The sequence below is a fragment of the Panthera pardus genome, unplaced genomic scaffold (assembly GCF_024362965.1).
Source record: "Panthera pardus isolate Hobbes unplaced genomic scaffold, ASM2436296v1 HiC_scaffold_21, whole genome shotgun sequence".
Classification (NCBI taxonomy): domain Eukaryota; kingdom Metazoa; phylum Chordata; class Mammalia; order Carnivora; family Felidae; genus Panthera; species Panthera pardus.
The window spans coordinates 59,071,190-59,090,072 of NW_026526777.1; the positions used below are offsets into that span (position 1 = coordinate 59,071,190).

General features: G+C 42.3%; 1 long non-coding RNA gene across 1 annotated transcript; it reads right to left on the minus strand.

The window, feature by feature from the left end:
- Positions 1–5,395: 5,395 nt before the first annotated feature.
- Positions 5,396–16,516, minus strand: LOC109261044 (uncharacterized). Its single transcript, XR_002077232.2, has 4 exons — positions 16,398–16,516; positions 12,092–12,280; positions 5,648–5,845; positions 5,396–5,568 (listed from the first exon to the last, which is right to left on the minus strand). It is a non-coding gene; the product is annotated as an uncharacterized LOC109261044 (long non-coding RNA).
- Between the last annotated feature and the right edge of the window lie 2,367 nt (positions 16,517–18,883).

Below are 18,883 nucleotides of genomic sequence, written 5' to 3' on the forward strand. Positions count from 1 at the left end.
GTCCGGGATTGTGATGACTCCCCCACTCTGGTTTTCTTTTTCAACTTTACTTTGGTTGTTCTGGGTCTTTTGTGGTTCTCTCCACAGTTTAGGATTGTTTGCTCTCGTTCTGTGAAGAATGATGCTGTTATTTTGATTGGGATTGCACTGAATGTACAGATTGCTTTGGGTAGTATTGACATTTTAACAATGATTGTTCTTGCAACCCATGAGCATGGAATATTTTCCAGGTTCTTTGTGTCTTCTTCAGTTTCTTTCATAAGTTGTCTATAGTTTTCGGCATACAGATCTTTTACCTCTTTGGTTAGGTTTAATGCTATGGTTTGGTGCAGTGGTAAATGGGATCGATTCCTTGATATCTCTTTCTAATGCTTCATGATTGGTGTATAGACATGCAACCGATTTGGGTGCATTGATATTTTATCCTGCAGCTTTGCTGAATACATGTATCCATTCTAGCAGTTTTTTTTGGTGGAGGCTTTCAGGATGTCCACATAGAGTATTGTGTCATCTGCAAACTGTGAAAATTTGACCTCTTTGCCAACTTGGATGCCTTTTATTTCATTTTGTTGTGTGATGTCTAATGCTAGGACTTCCAACATCATATTAAACAACAGTGGTGAGAATAGAAATCCCTTCGTTTTCCTGATCTCAGGGGAAAAGCTCTCAGTGTTTCTCCATGGAGGAGGCTATTAGCTGTGGGCCATTCATATGTGGCTTTTAGGGTTTGAAGGTCTATTCCTTCTACCGACTTTCTTGAGGGTTGTATTCAGAAAGGGTGCTGTATTCTGTCAAATGCTTTTTCTGCATCTATTGACAGGATCATATGGTTCTTATCCTTTCTTCTCTTCATGGGATGTGTCATGTTGATTGATTTGTGAATATTGAACCAGCCCTGCCGCTCAGGAATGAATCACACTTGATCCTGGCGAATCATTCTCTTAATATACCGTTGCATTACGTTTGCTAGTATCTTGTTGAGAAGAAGAAGAAGGATTAACTCTGCTTTAAATGTCTGGTAGTATTCCCCTGGGAAGCCATCCTGCCCAGGACTCTTATTTGTTGGGACATTTTTAATAACTGATTGAATGTCTTCACGGGTTATGGGTCTGTTCACTTTTTCTATTTCTTCCCGTTTGGCTTTTGGTAGTGTGTGGGTGTCTGGGAATTTGTCCATGTCTTCCAGGTTGTCCATGTTGTTGGCATATACTTTTTCATAGTATCCTCGGATTCTTGTTGTATTTCTGTGGTTTTGGTTGTGATCTCTCGTCTTTCATTTGTGATTTTATTTGTTTGGGCCTCTCTTCTTTTTGAGAAGTGTGGCTAGGGTGTTATCAACTTTGTTTATTTAAAAAAAAACATCTCTTTTATTCACTGATGTGTGAAACCTTGTTTTTGGATTCTATAGGATTTATTTCTGCTCTACTCTTTTTTGGTTCTCTTCTTCTGCTGACGTTGGGCTTTCTTTGCTGCTGTGTTTCTAGTTCATTTAGGAGAGAAGTTAGTTTCTGTATTTGGGACCATCCTTGCTTCTGGAGATAGGCCTGGATTGCAATGTATTTTCCTATAATGACTGCCTTTGCTGCATCCCAAAGGGTTTGGATTGCGTGTTTTCATTTTCATTTGCTTCCTTATGGTTTTTAATTTCTTCCTTAATCGCCTGGTGGACCCATTCTTTCTTGAGTAGGAAGTTCTGTAACCTCCATGCATTTGGAGGCTTTCCAATTTTTGTTCTTGTGGTTGATTCCAAGTGTCTGAGCGTTGTGATCTGAAAATATGCATGGTATGATCTCAGTCCTTTTATATTTGTGGAGGGCTGTTTTGTGACCCAGGATGTGATCTATATTGGAGAATGTTCTATGTGCACTTAAGAAGAATGTGCATTCTACTGTTGTGAAATGAAAAGATCTCAATATATCTGTACTGATATCCATGTATATAAATGTATATATTAAGGCCAATATATATCTATGTATATCTGAATACATCTGGTCGAATGACACATTGGATCTGTGTTTCCTTACTGATTTTCTGCCTTGGCGATCCACCTATGGCCATGAGAGGAGTCTTTAAGTCGTCTACAATCATGGTATTTGTATGTATACATTTATTCATGTTTCTGATTCATCGATTCATATGTGTGGGCGTTTCGCTTTGGGGCCATAAACATTTGCAATTGTTAGCTCCTCTTGATGGATAGACCCCTCAATTATGATCCAATGCCCTTCTGAATCCATTACTACAGTCTTTGGTTTAAAATCTAGTCTGTCTGTTGGAAGTATGGCGACTCCAGCTTTCTTTTGACTTCTAGTAGCATGATAGGTGGTTCCCCATACCTTCAGTTTGAATCTGGAAGTGTCCTGGGGTCTAAAATCAGTGTCTTGTTGACAGCATATAGATGGATCTTGTTGTTTGGTTTTGTTTTGTGTTTTATCCATTCTGATTCCCTGTGTCTTTTGATTGGGGCATTGAATCTATTCACACTCAGAGTGACTAGTTGAAGATATGGATTAATGTCATTGTGTTATCTGAAGGTTTCATGCTTTTGGTGAGGCCTCTGGTCCTTTGTAGTCTCTGCTGCTTTCCACTCAAGGAGTTGCCCCTTAGGATCTCCTGCAGGACTGGTTTAGTGTTCATGAATTCAATTAGGTTTTGCTTGTCTTGGAAAGCCTTTCTGTCACTTTCTATTCTAAATGGCAGCCTTGCTGGGGAAAGGATTCTTTGCTGCATATGTTCCCATTTCGCACATTGACTGTTTCCTGCCCCTCCCTTCTGCCCTGCCAAGTTTCATTGGATAGGTCTGCTGCTACCCTTATGTGTCTTCCCTTGTCAATTAAGACCCGTTCGTCCCTAGCTGCTTTCAGAATTCCCTCTTAATCTTTGTACTTTTCCAGTTTCGCTATGACATGTCATGGTGTTGACCTGGTTTTGTTGATTTGGAAGGGAATTCTCTGTGCTGCCAGGACTTGAATGCCTGTTTCCTTCCCCAGATGAGGGAAGTTCTCAGCTATCTTTGTATCTTTTCCTATAACTGGAACCTCACAATAGATACCTTTGTGTCTGCCTACACATTGTAAGATGGGACAGATTAATTTTTGTATTTTGTGTTTATTTGAAACAGAATTTTTCTCATTTGATATTGAAATCCCCAAAGGATTAAAAGTTGGATGTGAAAAAATTAGGGCCCTTTGGTAAAATTGGTCATAACCTTGGGGTAGAGGCCCCTGTTCCTTCTGTGACACCACAGCCTGATGCCAGAGAAGACATGGTTGTTGCCCTTTTGGTGAAAGCATAAAGAAGGAAATGCAGAAAGCTGGACAGTTATACCACATAGGGGAAAAGTGTTACTCACAATCCAACTCCAGAGAAATGTTTCCCAGGCCTCTGTTCCCAAAATACTCCAAAGTTCATGTGTTCCTGGGATGAAGAGCAAACCCATGCAGGTCCAAGGGGAGGTGACCTCCATGGGGAGCAGTTGTCAGAGATGTGGGAAGTTCCTGGAAGGAATTCAGGCAAATTAAACCCTATGGGGCAGTGCTGATCGCCCTCAGATGGTGTTTTATGATCTGGGGATCAGCAGGTCCGTTGACAACATAAGGAAACCAAGTCCCAGGAGATCCACAGTGAGACGTCCTGACCTGAAGGGGAGCAGCTGTCCAGTACCAGGAGAGTTCATGGAGCCCAGGTCATCTGGTATCAAGAGAGACCACAGAGCCCTGGTGGTCCCATACTGGGAAAACCTACAGAGCCCAGGGTCCTCCCTTTCCTGCCACCATGTCTGGTCCCAGGCAGATGACTCAGCTCTGCTCCCCTGAGTTCAGAGGGGCCTCATGGCAGGAGGGTGGGGTGCTCCAGGAGGTGGGATCTGAGTTCCAGAATGCTGAGATACAGGCCTGATGTTAGGACAATCGAAAGTCAAGGGTACTGGGATGCTCACCTATCTTGTTTTACTAGTGAACCCAGGCTGTGCTATTAGCCTTAGTGTCCACATCTGACTGTAAGACGTAACTTGGCCTTCTTGATCGGTTGTCTGTTGGACTCTCTGAGAGATGAGGTTGAATAATTGCCCGGTGCCTACAAGACATAAAGAGCCACCTGGCAGGTTGCCACATGATCCTCTAGGGCAGGGCACTCCTGGAAGACCCTGCTCAGGTCTCTGCCTGGTTCCCACCTCTGGGAACATTCAGCATTGTCTGAGGATATGGAGATGATCCCGCATGTCAGCAGGTGCTACATGAAGGAAGGCCAGCCATGGGAGGAGAGCAGGACACACACCCTGTGCCACCTTCTAGGGCCAAGGCTGTTACACCCTCTGACCTCAGCCCAAATAAATTCCCCTGCTGTGTGGACTTGACCTCCATCATTCACTTCTTCACTCCCTCTCTCATTCACTCCCTCATTCACTCACTTCTTCCTCATTTAGCAGTTGATCTCTGGTCCCTGCCATGTGCCCAGCACACTGACTCCATCCATGAGCATGACCCCAAGGGGTCACCACATGAGGCATCTTCCTTTGCAGAGTCTGTGCCTTCCTGCGCTCTACCTCCTTTGATGAGGCTCAAGTCTGCTGTGTGACCGTGTCCCCCTGACCAGCTCTGTCCCCAGGGCTTGAGGTCTTCAGGATATCTGTGCTCCCAGGCTGTCAAGAGAGGATGTTCCTGTGACTGTGGTGAAGGACCAAATCCTCTGGCAGAGTTCAGGGTCACAGATGCGACTCTTCTGCAGGGGCAGGTGGACTCTGGGGGCATGAGGTGTCATCAGCAGGACTGCAGTGCATTGCCAGCTTCAGTTTCCCAAATCCAAGACCAAGACCCTAAAAGCACCTGCCACACACCCTTGTGCTGTCAAAGTGACAGTTCCCATCCTGTGTCCCTGCTTGCAGCCTGCTCTCTTTGCATTTGATCATGTTCTGTCCCGACTTGGCGAGTTTGGGTCCTTCTTCTGTGTGATAAGATTATAAACAAGGAACAGGGAGGATCCTGCTTTTGTACAGACTTGGATTCTCAATGTTTCTCTTGTCTAGAAATAGAGTGGATGCAGAACTGAATAAAAGAGTGGCTACTGTCAGGAAGGAGAAAAGAGCCCTGAGTAAGGGTCCTTGCTCTGTATTTTTAGCATCAGAAGGCTTACCAATATGATGGATGTGTAGAAAGAATAAAAGCGTCATTATTAACCTATGTGTGTGAGAGAAAGGAGCTTTTTATGTTATGTGGTGTTAGGGTTTGGGTCAAAAAAAAAAATCCTGGCATCCAGCAGATGGCTGTTCATGACAGGCAAGAGACACATTGGCTGTTTATCTTAATTTGCCTACGGATAAGACAGAGAATGCTACCTCAGAGTTAAGAAGGCAGGTTTCTGTTCCTAGTTATCTCTGCTCCAGATGATTTCACCCTGTTGAGGCTGTCTTTATCCCTCTTTACCTGTATACCTAGTCTGGAGCTTCCATCTTCTGAAAGCAGCTTTCTGCTTTTGTACTATGCTGGGGGTGCTTTCGCCCTGTTTACGTAATCTTGGATGCTTTCACTCTGTGTCTTCCTATTCCTGTGTCTTTGTTCTATGCTGGGGGTGCTTTCCCCCTGCTTACCTCTTCTGGATGCTTTCATCCTGCGACTTCCTATTCCTCTGTCTTTTTCCATGCCCAGGGCACTTTTGCCCTGCTTACCTAAACTTGGATGCTTTCATCCTTAGCCTTGTTAACCCATTTGTACAAGCTCAAGTATTCCTATACTCAATTCCCACAGTCCGACCTTTTTTTTTTTCTTGGTTTTCTCTAGTTTTTTGTTCACAGACCATCATGATAAGTTCCTGGTCCTTCTTTTGTTTTTGGGTGGCTTGGCGGGTGACTCTGCAAAGATACAAAAAGAGACACGGTATAATTATTCTGCTTCCCAGAGTTATCCAGAATTTGACATGTGTGCTGGCTGTAAGTGAGAAAAGATTTAATTCATGCCACATTGCCCACGAATCAGGCCATTCATTTCTAATTTGGTCGTCTGTATATTGTAGCTGTTGGCTCAATGTCACAACCAAATTTCCTATAATGTTAGAGGCATACAAATGAAAAAAAAACACTGTAAAGATGTGTCTGGAAAGCATCCCAGGATTGGGAGTGACTATAAGGAATGGCAGTTATGTAAATATGCTGGTAGTTAGGGTCACGGGGCAGTGTAGAGTGGAGGAACAAGGCCTTTTTCCAATAAACTCCACTGCAGCTTCAAAAGCTTCAAGGCAGGCCAAAGCTTGTCTATCAATAGAAATTTGGTTTATTAATTTTTTTTGGTAGTATTGACCACAAATTTAACGAGGACATGGGCTGTTTGATGCAGGCTGATTCCAGTGACAGTGGCAGAGGGGATAATGCTTACTGCTGCTAAGGTGCCCATGATTAAACGGCCAACAAATCATTTTTGCCTTACAGCTGAATACCAGTGTTGAACAAGCTTGGAAAGTGAGCCTCGTCCTGATGGATGCATACAGGGCTCAGAGCTATTAAAAGGAACCCAGTCTGAGACACACTAAGAACTAATAAAGAGAATAAATTTAATTGGTAGATGTTATATTTATTTACTCAGGACATAAACCCACCCATGGTGGTAGAAATGTTACACTTATTTTCTATTGGTTGGGTTTGTAAAGGGAGGTAATAAAGAGAATGTAGGGAGAAGGAATGCAAATAGTGGCTCATGCAAGTTGGTCATTGTGCCAGGAGGCCCATGTTTTGTTAATATGTTTATTTATATAAATTTCATCATGGCTAACACTATGAGTCAAGAAGGGAAGGCCTAGGGCTCAAAGATTAACAACCATTTTACATTTTCCTTTATGAGTAGAAATATAGGGCCAGACCAACCTCTGTCCTTCCAAAAAAAAAATATTTTTCTTACTAGACTGGTCGAAGGATATGGTCTTATTCGAATATTTTGTTTCAAGGTGGCCTCTGGGACCCCAGTCAATTAAAGTCCAAGTGACCTAGCAAATATTATGCTCAGTCTCTCCGTACCAGGTTGTCCAAGGAATATTATTCCAGCGGTGGTATGAATACTTGAGACTAGAGCAAGCTAGAGGATTAGGAGTGTGAGATAAGTTTGTTTTTGAGGTATATCAAAATTTGTGGCTGAGAAAAATTTTAAATTGTCTGGCCTTGGAGAGGTTTTGGGCTATACATGTAAATGTCAGTTGATTCTTCATTTGAGACAAGCATATGAGTTGCTCAGTTTAGTAACACACCGAAGGAGGTTCTGAAGTAAGCCACCATTGTGGTCTGGGCATATAAATCCAATACCCTTGTTCAGCTTGGAAGGGTGGTTTAAGCTTGGCTCCTCCTATGATCTCCATGTCATTATTGCTAATAGGTATAACCCCATCTAGGAGTGTTAAGCTTGTCACATATAGGTGTGTTATGTAGATGAGCATAATCTAAATATTGAGCTTGGCCTGGACAAATGAGGGCAAGGAGAAGAATCAGGGTTACCTGTATCGAATTCCTGTCAGTGATTGAGATCATGGCTATCAGATGCATTTCAGAAGTATATGCAATACCATTGTGTTGTAAGAGGATGCTTGCTTGGTTAGACAGACATTTGAGGCTTCCCAATGTTATATCAGGGACAAAGACTTGCATTTGTGAAGTGGCTTCAGGGTGAAGAGTCAATGAAGAGGGTTCTTCCAAAAAGGGGGGCGTGGTTTCCCATTGAGACTCATTTTCTGGAAGTCCTGGTCATTTGGAAGATATGGTGGTCTCCACCATGCCAAGGTACAGCTTTACCAACTGAGAGGGAACCCACAGAAGTCCAAGAAAGAACACAGTCCTAAAAGAACACAAGCATATCCTCACCCCAGGTGGAAGTTTAGTGGGCCCAGTCTGTGTGGGCCCCCCTCCAGGGGTTTTGCATAGCACCATAGGATGAGAAGGTTTCTCTGATTTTGAAGAATGTGGCATAGCTGTGGTTAGTCCTTGAGGATTAAGATTTTAAAAGTTAAGAATAATCACAGCAGAAAAAGGAGCTGAGGTTGTTATGCAGACAGCCAAGGTATCCCCCCCCCCTTTTTTGACATATATTTGAGCTTATGTTCTCATTTTACAATTGCTTCGCCTTATAGATTAAAAGGAATGCATAATTCTGACCAAGCCTTAATTAAACAACTCAAAAGGGCATGCTATTCTGTTTTTTTTAACCCTATTTGTTAAGATCGTGTTTGTTTGTTTATTTATTTATTTATTTTTATTTATATCTTTAACAAAATATGTTTTTATTTTCATATCCATTTTTACATATCTCTTAGTCTTTTATACACAGAATGACTTTCTTTATTTACATTAGCCTAATTACATTTAGCAGAATTTTAAAGCTTAGAGACCTTAGTCTCTAGTGAAAACTTAGCAGTAACATTTGTGAACTCTGCTATATCAGAAATTTTGTAGGTGACAGACTTATGAACCACAAATTATATTTTTAATACATTTTAGTAACCTTAGGTTGTTTTTTTTTTTTGCCATAGAAACCCATAGCACAAATCTATATTTACTAAGCAATGCTTCAGCATTCTATTTGTTGTGGTAGAGACCTCAATGTCCAATGGACTTAACTTAATTTATCATTTAAATAAAAACTAACGTGTAAGCATACCAAAGTCCCTGAAGGGCATTTAAACAATTACCCATGAAAAGTATAGATAGACAAAGTTAAACATTGCTTTACATTATCCTTTTGGTAACAAATTGGAACACATAACATGAGCTAATTTGACCTTCAGTAAACCTTAGTAGAATGAATGTTTATTATTCAATTCTGATCATTTAAAAGAAATGAGCCCTGGGTGTTGTCTGCAAATCAATTTATCAATCAATTATATTAAAATAAATAAAATGCACGTCTATCCTAATTTTATTTCATTTCTGTCCTCTTAAAAGTTTACCATTGTCATTTTTTTCCTGTGGAACCAGTGAGGAAATCTGAAGTGGGTGGTGAAAGTCTAAGGGGGAAACTTTTTGCTCTTTGACAATGTGGAGGTAGTAGGTAATGCTGCCTGAGACACTGAAGAGCCAGATATGCAGACCTCACCCCAGGTGGTGCAGAAATTGTTAGAGGGGGAAGGGAAGGCAGCAAAAGTGAGGTGCCACCAAGTAGCCTGGAGGCAGACAAAGGTAGAGAAAGAGTTCTCATGGTCCCAAAGCCTGTCACCTCAGATACATGAGCAGGTACAGATTTTTGTTTTGTTTTGTTTATTTGGTTTTGCACTAGTGGTTAGGCAGTCCATGTCAGGCCAGAGAAGACAGGGACATTCCCCAAAGAAAAAGGAGTTTCAGTGGCTGCTAGGGCATATTCCTTAAAGTCTCCATCCTGAGGTACACTAATCAGAGATAATTGGCTCTATTCATTATAGTCATTGGCCCAGGAAATGAATGAGAGAGAAGCTCCCACATAAAGTTAGATATTGGGAGAAACGGGGAGAGACAGTTAGAGTCCCCTTCAATAGGGATGGCCTGTGTAGAATATGACACACTATTTTAGTGCATTGTTGTTTGACAATTATTCGAAGCTGGGCTAGCTGCCTTAGTTGGGAATAGTGTCCTGGGCCATAAAATTGTTCAAAAGACACAAGGATAGCAGCATCAAAGTTATGCATGACATGAGTCACACAAGCATATAAAACACTTGGACATACACAGCATGGACGGCTGGGCTCAAAATGATTTTCATAAGAGAGCCCCCATCACAGGCAGACATGGAATAAGTGCCACAAATAGGTTCTAAACTGATGATTTTAAAAGGGCCGTGGAGACCATTCAACTGAACTGATTTCTGCAATTCTTTTACTATTTGGCAGAGCAGGACTTCATGGACATATTGCCCATTTTGCCTCACAGTGTGAAATGGCTGGAAGTCACCGGCCTTGTGGGCATCCTTAATGTACTTTTGCATTGGGGTGAGGACTTTATCAGAGCTAGTCAGTGAGGTTTCTGGACGCTCAATACCTTCTAACCCTTTTGAGTGGGGGGAGGAGTATCTTTTGGCTATAAAGGCACCAAAGGCACAGGCTGACTATAAAAGCTTAGTTTATTTCCCCTCTCTATTGGGTAATTCTACATCTTCATATACATTGTCTGAACTCAAGGGAACAAGGGCAGAATGGACAAGGGACTGAGTGAGGATTACTTCGGGGTTGAGGGTATTACCCCCTCAGAATGTTGAGCTTTTAATGTTTTCTGTACTCTTTCCTAGATATCCAGATCATAAGTTCCTTGTTTGGGGAACCAAGTGCATTGTTGCTTGTTAATCATTTATAACTTAAGGAGTGCTTTCTGATTGAGTACATTGGTGAACCTATCTCAATGATTGTAAAATATGAATGTTATTATTTCTGCTCTGGGGATAGGAAGTCTCCCATAAAAATTCTCTCAAAAGTCCCATGGCAGCAAATCCTAATATAGTTTCACTTTTCTCTGACATCGTCAGGGAAAGATTGAGGTCTGGTGCATTTTTTTGTAGAGATCTTTTGTCATTCTGCAGAGTTCTGATGTCCTTGAGTTGTGTCAGCTTCTGGCCATGTTCACTTCTAAGCACGTTGACTTCTAGTCACGTCAGGGTCACGATCTGTCACAGACTTTGAGTCTGGAGTTCTCTCTTGTCCTAAATTTTCCCTCCTCATTTTTCTTTCTTTTTTTACTTTCTTTATTTATTATGAAGAGAGAGAGAGAGACAACCAGTGGGGTTGGGGCAGAGAGAGGCAGATAGAGGACCCTACGTGGGCTCTGTTTTGACAGCAGAGAGCCCAATGCGAAGCTCAAACCTACAAACCACGAGATCATGATCTGAGGTTAAGTCGAATGCCCAATGCAGTGGGCGCCCCAGGCAACCCTAAGTTTTCTCTCACTAAATAATCAACATTACTTTAGGATACAATTACTTCTTTTTTTCCTCAAGAAAAAGTACATCTTCTTTTCTTTTACTGAAAGCAAAGGTTGGGCCCTGGTGATAAAATGACAATTCAACACTTCAGGACATTTTGTTGCTGTGGCCAAGATTGTTTACATTAATAACTCCTTTTTTTCTGGAAAACTCAATGGAAGCCACAGGCACAAAATCAGTAATTTGCAGAGACAACAGTGGGAAAGGAAAGCAGGAACAAAAAATCAAGCTAATTCTGACTCAGCAACAAGCCACCTGCTCCCTCTGCCCACTGTGCCTGCACCATAACCCCAGGTGACGTGTTTGCTCTTCAAGGTGTCAGGAGAAAGGGACTGGGTTTTCATTTAGCAGCTAATTCTGGGGACCTCAGTCCAAGGACACCTTGTGCCTTGTGCCAGCAGTGCACGGTTGAGTGTGAGGAAGAGACAAGGCTTAAAGCTAAGGTCCTAAATTCATGATGCTCCTCCATGATCCTTCTCCTCATGCGTGCTTTGCCGTGGTGGGATTACGGTTCTGAAAGCTCAGAACTGTTAGAGCCCTGAGGAAGCCATGGGTTCCCTGGAGCCCTGGTCATGGCCAAATACCTTTCATCCTGAGGATGGAGTCTCCATGCTGGTGGACAGGTCGAGAGCTGTCAGCATACCCCATCTCCAAATCCTATTTCCTGAGATTTCCTTTGGCCCCTTCACTGACTGCACTGAGGACAAGGAGTCCAGGTCCTGGTGCTGATGCTGACTGTGCTGTAAATTCCCCAAGGACCGTTCTGGGTGTATTAGGGGGTGCTGTAGGTGGAGGAGTGATGAGGGGCAAAGGACAAACTTGGTTCTAGGCGTGTGAGTCTCTTATTTTGGCTCCGTGCTGCCACAATCCCTTTCTTCTAGAAGAGGACAGCAGGAGCCAGAGGCTACAGTGCAGATCTTAGTATGTGAGCAGGCTGCCCCGCCCCAGAAACCCCTCACTTACAGCTGTACAGTTGCCTGGTCTCAACCCCACTGAGGCTGCAGAGCCACAGGGCATCCAAGACATTTCTTAAATGATCACTTGGTTGAAGAGATGTAGGACCAGATATGGGGACGGGGAGGGGAAATTCAACTTGTATAAAAAAAGGCACTGGAGTAGTTAAAATAGGTACCTGCTGATTTCAAAAGGTGAGAAGCCAGTAAACCTACCGTTCCACCCACTTTGATCCCAAGCTCTTTTTATGCTCAGTGGCTTGTGTTGAGGGAAGCTGAATGCCTGCGGCATGGTGACATGCCTGCTCCTGGGCTGTCTTGTCTGGAGACAGAGACTTCTCCAACCTCATGCTGTGCCTTCAGTATTCTCACAGCCATCCTGGCTGGAAGAACTTCCCTTACAGCCTCCAAATCCACCTGCAAAGCAAAGAGGTTGTGTCCTGTATGGTCACCGTCTGCTCCTGCAGAATTTTGGGCAGAAGTAATTCCTGCATCCCCCAAGGCCGGCCACACAGAGGTTCAGCGTGCCTTGGGGGTGACCTACCTGGCAAGCACTTCTGCCCCTGTACCAGTGGCCTAAGTGAGCCATTATGCAGAGCAGTCCATACAGAAGGCTGAAGTCACTCAGGAAGGAGAAGCTGAAGGTTGGGCACAGAGCCCAACGTAGGACACGAGGATACCAGTGACCACCACACCCCACCTGTTGCCCTAAGGAGCATGGGCTGGTAGGTGCCCATGGGCAGTGCCTACTTGATGTCTGTGTGAGGAATCCGGAGTCTGAAATGTGCCCCATATATGTGTTCCTGGGCATTTCAGAGCTGTGGCTTTACTCCCCACCCCCTACCATGCTGTCCTGAGGCTGCATCTGCCCTGAGTCTCGTATCCATTTGGATTTAATGCATTGTTTACCCAACAACAAATCAAGCCCACTCTGGGTTCAGGGTAGTTCTCTGTCCTGTTCACAAGGACAATGCGTGAAGGCATTTAATAAAGATTGTGGGGTTAGTGGAGCCCTTGGATGAAGAGCTACTGTTCAGATATTACTCCATATTGCATAGAACTAGATTCTATTAGACTGTATCTTTCAATGATAGCTCAGGGGCTGGATGTAGAGTGCTGAGTGATGGACTAGTTTGTGGAGGGAAACCTACCCTGAGCGGTTTGCTAGGGAATGTGAACGCCCCAAGCACATGGATGTGGTGAGGAGCACTCCAGTAGAAATAGATAGTGACAGAGTGGGTGACTGCAGGATTGGGGGACCCTGTTGGGTAGGGTCAAACAAGTAACATGTGTCTTGGAATCCACATGGCCACGGTTCAGGGCCAGGGTGGAATACATGGGATTTTCTCAGCTTTCACTCAGGCTACCACAGGGAGAACAGCTGCACAGGCAGAGAGAAACAAAGCCAGGGAGATGTGTGTGCAGGAAGGTTGTCTATGAAGACACATTGGTTGTGGGCATGAGCAGGTAGAATGGGGCCATTTGATGAATTGGAGTTGGGATGACCATCACCATGAATTTGCATAGCAACTCCCCACAGTGCTTTCTTCATTTTCACAGCAGAAAACAGGGGTCTACAAAGGCTTATACAAGTTGAGGTGGAGCCATGCTCTGCTTCAACTTGACTGTCTTGTGATATTCTCACAACCCTGTTTCTGGTGAGTCTACCTGGAGCAGCCCTGCACCTGTGCCTGGATCAGCCCCTCCATCCCTCTACCCTGAAGTACAGACTTCCCACTGCTGCTACACTCAGGAGTACAGCATGAACAAGCTGAAGTACTCTTCAGTTTTCCCGTGTGGAATTGAAGTGTCTGACTTTGAAAAGTGGTTAAGGACCTCACTTCAACTTTGGTGAGCATATGCCCCGTCATAACATCTTTTTGGTATCATTTGAATAAATCCCTAGTAGTGTAATTGATGGGCCATAGGGTAGTTCTGTTTTTAATTTTCTAAGGAAACTGTATACTGTTTATCAGAGTACTACATCAGTTTCCCTTCCCACCAACAGTGCAAAAAGATTCCCCTTTCTCTCCCACCTTGACAACATCTGTTGTTTCCTGAGTTGTTAATTTAAGACTTTTGTTTAGGTGTGACATGATATCTCATTGTGGTTTTGATTTGTATTTCCTTGATGATGAATGATGTTGAGCTTCTTTGCATGTGAGCATTAGCTCTCTGGATGTCTTCTTTGGATAAGTGTTTATCTATGTCTTCTACCCATTTGTTCAATGGATTGTTGTTTTTTTATTGTTTTTTTTTGTTTGTTTTAATTTAGGTGGGTGTCTAATAAGTTCTTTATAGATTTTTGGATACAAACTCTTTATCAGATGTGTTATTTCTAAAGATCTTGTCCCATTTCTTCAGTTTACTTTTAGTTTTGCTGATTGTTTCCTTTGTTGTGCAGAAGCTTTTAATCTTGATGAAGTCCCAATAGTTCATTTTTGCTTTTATTTTCTTTGCTTCCAGTGACATGTCTAGTAAGAAGTTGCTGTAGGAGAGGTCAAAGACATTGCCGCATGTGTTCTCCTCTAGGATTTTGGTGGTTTCCTGTCTCAAAATTTGTTTTTTCATCCATTTTGAGTTTATTTTTGTGCATGGTGTAAGAAAGTGATCCAGTTTCATTTTTCTGCATTTCACTGTACAGTTTTCTCAAAAATATTTGTTGAAGAGATTTTTTTAATCTTTATTTATTTTTGAGAGAGAGGGACAGAGCACAAGTGGGGGAGGGACACAGAGCCATAGAGACAGAATCTGAAGCAGGCTCAGGGCTCTGATCTGTCAGCACAGAGCCCGATATGGGGCTGGAACTCACAAAAGGTGAGTTCATGACCTGAGCCAGTGTCAGATTCATAAATGATTGAGTCACCAAGGCACCCAAGACTGTTTTTTTTCTTCCATTAGATAATCTTTCCTGCTTTCTTGAAGATGAGCTTATTATATAGTTGAGGGTCCATATCTGAGTATTGTATTCAGTTTCAGTAATTAGTCTGTGTTTATTTTTGTTCGAGTACCATACTGTTTTCATGACTTCAGCTTTGGAATATAGCTTGAGATCCAGAATTGTGATGCCTCCAGTTTTCTTTTTCTTTTTCAGGATTGCTTTGGCTATTCAGGGTCTTTTGTGGTTCCATACAAACTAGGATTGTGTGATCTAGCTCTGCATAGAATGCTGGTGGTATTTTGTTAAGGATAGCATGAATGTGTACCTTGATTTGGGTAGTCTATTTTCAGATTGATTTGGGTGGTAGTGTTCAGAGTATATACCTCTTTAGTTAGGTGTATTCCTAAGAATAATATGTTTTGTGGTGCAATTGTAAATGGGATTGATTCCTAGATTTATTTTTATGTTGTTTTGTTACATGGTATAGAATTGCAACAAATTTCTGCACATTGATTTTATATCTTGCAACTTTGCTGAATTTATGGATTTGTTCTAGAAATTTTTTGGTGGAGATCTTTTGTGTTTTGAACATAGAGTAGCATGTCATTCACACATACTGGAATTTTGACTTCTTCCTTGCCAATTTGTATGACCCTTATTTCTTCTTGTTGTCTGATTGCTGAGGTTAAGATTTCTACTACTTATTAATTACTAATGGTGAGAGTGGGCACCCTTATCTTGTTCCTGACCATAGGGGAAAAGCTCTGGGTTTTTCCTCAATGAAAGTGAAATTAGCTGAGGGTCTTTCATTTATGGTCTTTGTGATGTTGAGGGATTTTTCATCTGCCCCTACTTTGTTGTTGTTGTTGTTGTTGTTGTTGTTGTTGTTGTTGTTTTTAATCAGGAATGGATGCTGTACTTTGTCAAATGCTTTTTCTGCATCTATTGACAGGATAATATCATTTTATTCTTCCTTTTATTACTGTGGTTCTATCACCTTCATTGATTTGCAAATATTGAACCAGCCCTGCAGTCCAGGAATAAATCCCTGATCATCGTGAATAATTCTTTTAATGTACTTGAATTCAATTTTCTAGTATCTTGTTGAGAATATTTCCATACATGTTTATCAGGGATATTGGCCTGTAATTCTTCTTTTTAATGGGGCCTTTGTCTGCCTTTGTAATCAAGATCATATTGGATTTATAGAATGAGTTTGAAAGTTTTCTTTCTGTTTCTATTTTTTAAGAAAACCTTTTTTAAATATGAAATTTATTGTTAAATTGGTTTCCATACAACAGCCAGTACTCATCCCAAAATGTGCCCTCCTCAATACCCATCAATTACGCTTCTATTTTTATGGAATAGTTTGAGAAGGAGAGGATATATGGCAGAGTTCCCCTGGGAATTGATCGGGCTCAGGACTCTTGTTTGTTGAGAAGTTTTTGATACTGATTCAATTTCCTTGCTGGTTGTGGGTTTACTTAAATTTATGATTCCTTACTGTTTCAGTTTGGAAGTTGGTAAGTGTCTAGGAATTTGTTCATTTCTTCCACATTGCCCAGTTTTTTTGGCATATTCTTTTTCAGAGCATACACTTACAATTATAACAACTTTTTTTAAAATTAACTTTAAACTTTATCCTTGTCATACCTGCATGTAAGTTTCTGTATCATACACCATCTGTTACTTCAGTGGTGACTTTTTCCTGTAAACAGTCAAAGAGGCTGCATATGCATGACTTGTACTCTAAGACATTCTGTAAATATCAAAATTGCAGAGAAAATTAAAAGATCAATGATTGCCCCATTTACAAGAAGAAACAGTGTTGAATATTTGGAATACAGGAGACTTTTAGGACAATGGGACACTGTGTATGATTCCAAAATGGTGCATACAAACAAATATCCATTTCTCCAAATCCACACAATGTGCAACACCAGAAGGGAACAATAATGTAAACTCTGGAATTTCGGTGATTATGATGAGCCAAAGTATGTTCATCAATTGTAACAGATTGTACTACTCCAGTAGAGGATGGGTACATGGAGGAGGCAATGCATGTGTGGAAACAGAGTATATCTGTAGCTTTATCTCAAATTTTCTGCAAAAAAAATAATTTGGAAATTTGAAATGTTTACAAAACATAAGATTTACTACATAAGCAAAGTGAACAAAGTCTATTTGCACCACTTGCCACCTAATCATAAACAATGCCACCAATGACAGTCCCAGAATTTTCTGGTTGCAAAATTAAAAAAAAAAAATCTATGATCTAGAAAGACAAACTAAGAAAAAAAATTGAACTATTAATGAATTCAAGAGCAGGTTCTTTAAAAAGATTTTCAAAAATGATAAATCAATTGGAAAATAGATAAAACTCAGAAATTGTGCTAGACTTCTCAAAAAAAAGAGAAGACAAATAAATGAAACCATAAATGAATGAGGAGAAATAAGAATCAACAACATACAACAAATGGGAGAATTATAAGACAATATTATTAAAAATTATATGCAAACAAATTGAACAATATGGAATAAACTGATAAATTATGAGAAACATACAATCTTCCAAACTGAATCAGGAAAAATAAAACATTTGAACAGACCAATAATTTGTAATAAAATTGAATCATTAAACAAAAAAAAAATCTCCCGAGAAACAAACTCCAGGGATTTCATTAGCTATAACGTCCATCACGTTTGCAGGCCTTCTGATCCTAATAAATACAGAGCGAGGACCCTTACTCGGGTTCTTTTCTCCTCCTGGACATTAGATACTCTTGAATTCAATTGTGGGTCCGCTCTCTTGATTGACAAAAAACAATCTCCAGAATCCAAATCTGTGAAAGAGTAAGACCTCCCTATTCCTTGTTTACAACCCTGTCACACAGAAGGTGGCCCCCGACCTCTCAAGTCAGGACAGATGATAATCAAATGCAAACAGAGCAGAATACAAGCAGCACAGTGACACATATGGGGACTGTCACTTTGACCGCACAACGGTGTGCGTCAGGTGCTGTTAGAATCTTTGTCTTGGATGTGCGAAACTGAAGCCAACAATGTGCTGCATTCTCGCTGATGACTCCTCATGGCCCCGCAGTCCAACTACCTAAGTGGAAGAATAGCATCTGTGACCCTGAGGTCGGCCAGATGGCTCAGTCCTTCCCCACAGTAGCAACCTCTCCTGGCACCTTGGGAGCATGGACACCCTGAGGACCTCGAGGCCTGGGAACACAGTTGGTTTGGGGGACATGGTCACCCTGCAGACCTGAGCCTTGTCAGAGGGGAAATAACACAGGAATGTACAGACTCTGCAAAGGAAGATGCCACATGTGGGGACCCTGTTGGGTCACTGATGGAGTCACCTTGCAGGGCACATGACAAGGACCGGAGGTCACCGACTGAATTAGGAGAGGGGTGAGTGAATGAGGGAGTGAATGGGAGAGACAGTGAGGAAGTGAATGAGGGAGGGTCAGGTCCACACAGCAGGAGACTTTATGTGGGGTGAGGTCAGAGTATGTAATCCCCAGGCCCTGGAAATTGACACAGGATGTGTCCTGCTCTCCTCCCATGGCTGACCCTCCTTCACATGGGAACTGCTGACATCCTGGATCATCTCCATCTCCTCAGGCAATGCTGAATGTTCCCAGAATCTGGGTACTAGGCAGAGGCCCGAACAGGGTCTTCAAGAGCCTGTTCGCTGGATAATCCAGTGACAGCCTGCCATGTGGCTCTTTTGTCCTCCAGGCACCAGGCAATGATATCACCTCATCTCTCAGAGATTCCAACAAGCAACCCATCAAGAAGGCCAAGTTATGTCCTCTGGTCACAAATGGGTAAACTGAGGCTAATGCACAGCCTGGGATCACTAGTAAGACAAGCTAGGTGAGACTCCCCACTCTCCTTTGGAGTGTCCTAACTCCACTTTGGATTTGTCCTAACCTCAGGCCTGCACCTCATCATTCTGGAACTCAGGTCCCTCTTCCTTGGGCACCCCATCCTCCTGCCATAAGGTCCCTCTGAACACAGGGGAGCAGAGCTAACCCATCTTCCTGGGACCTGACATGGTGGCTGGGGAAGGGAGGACACTGGGCTCTGTAGGCTATCTGTGTACTGGGCCACCTGGACTCTGTGGT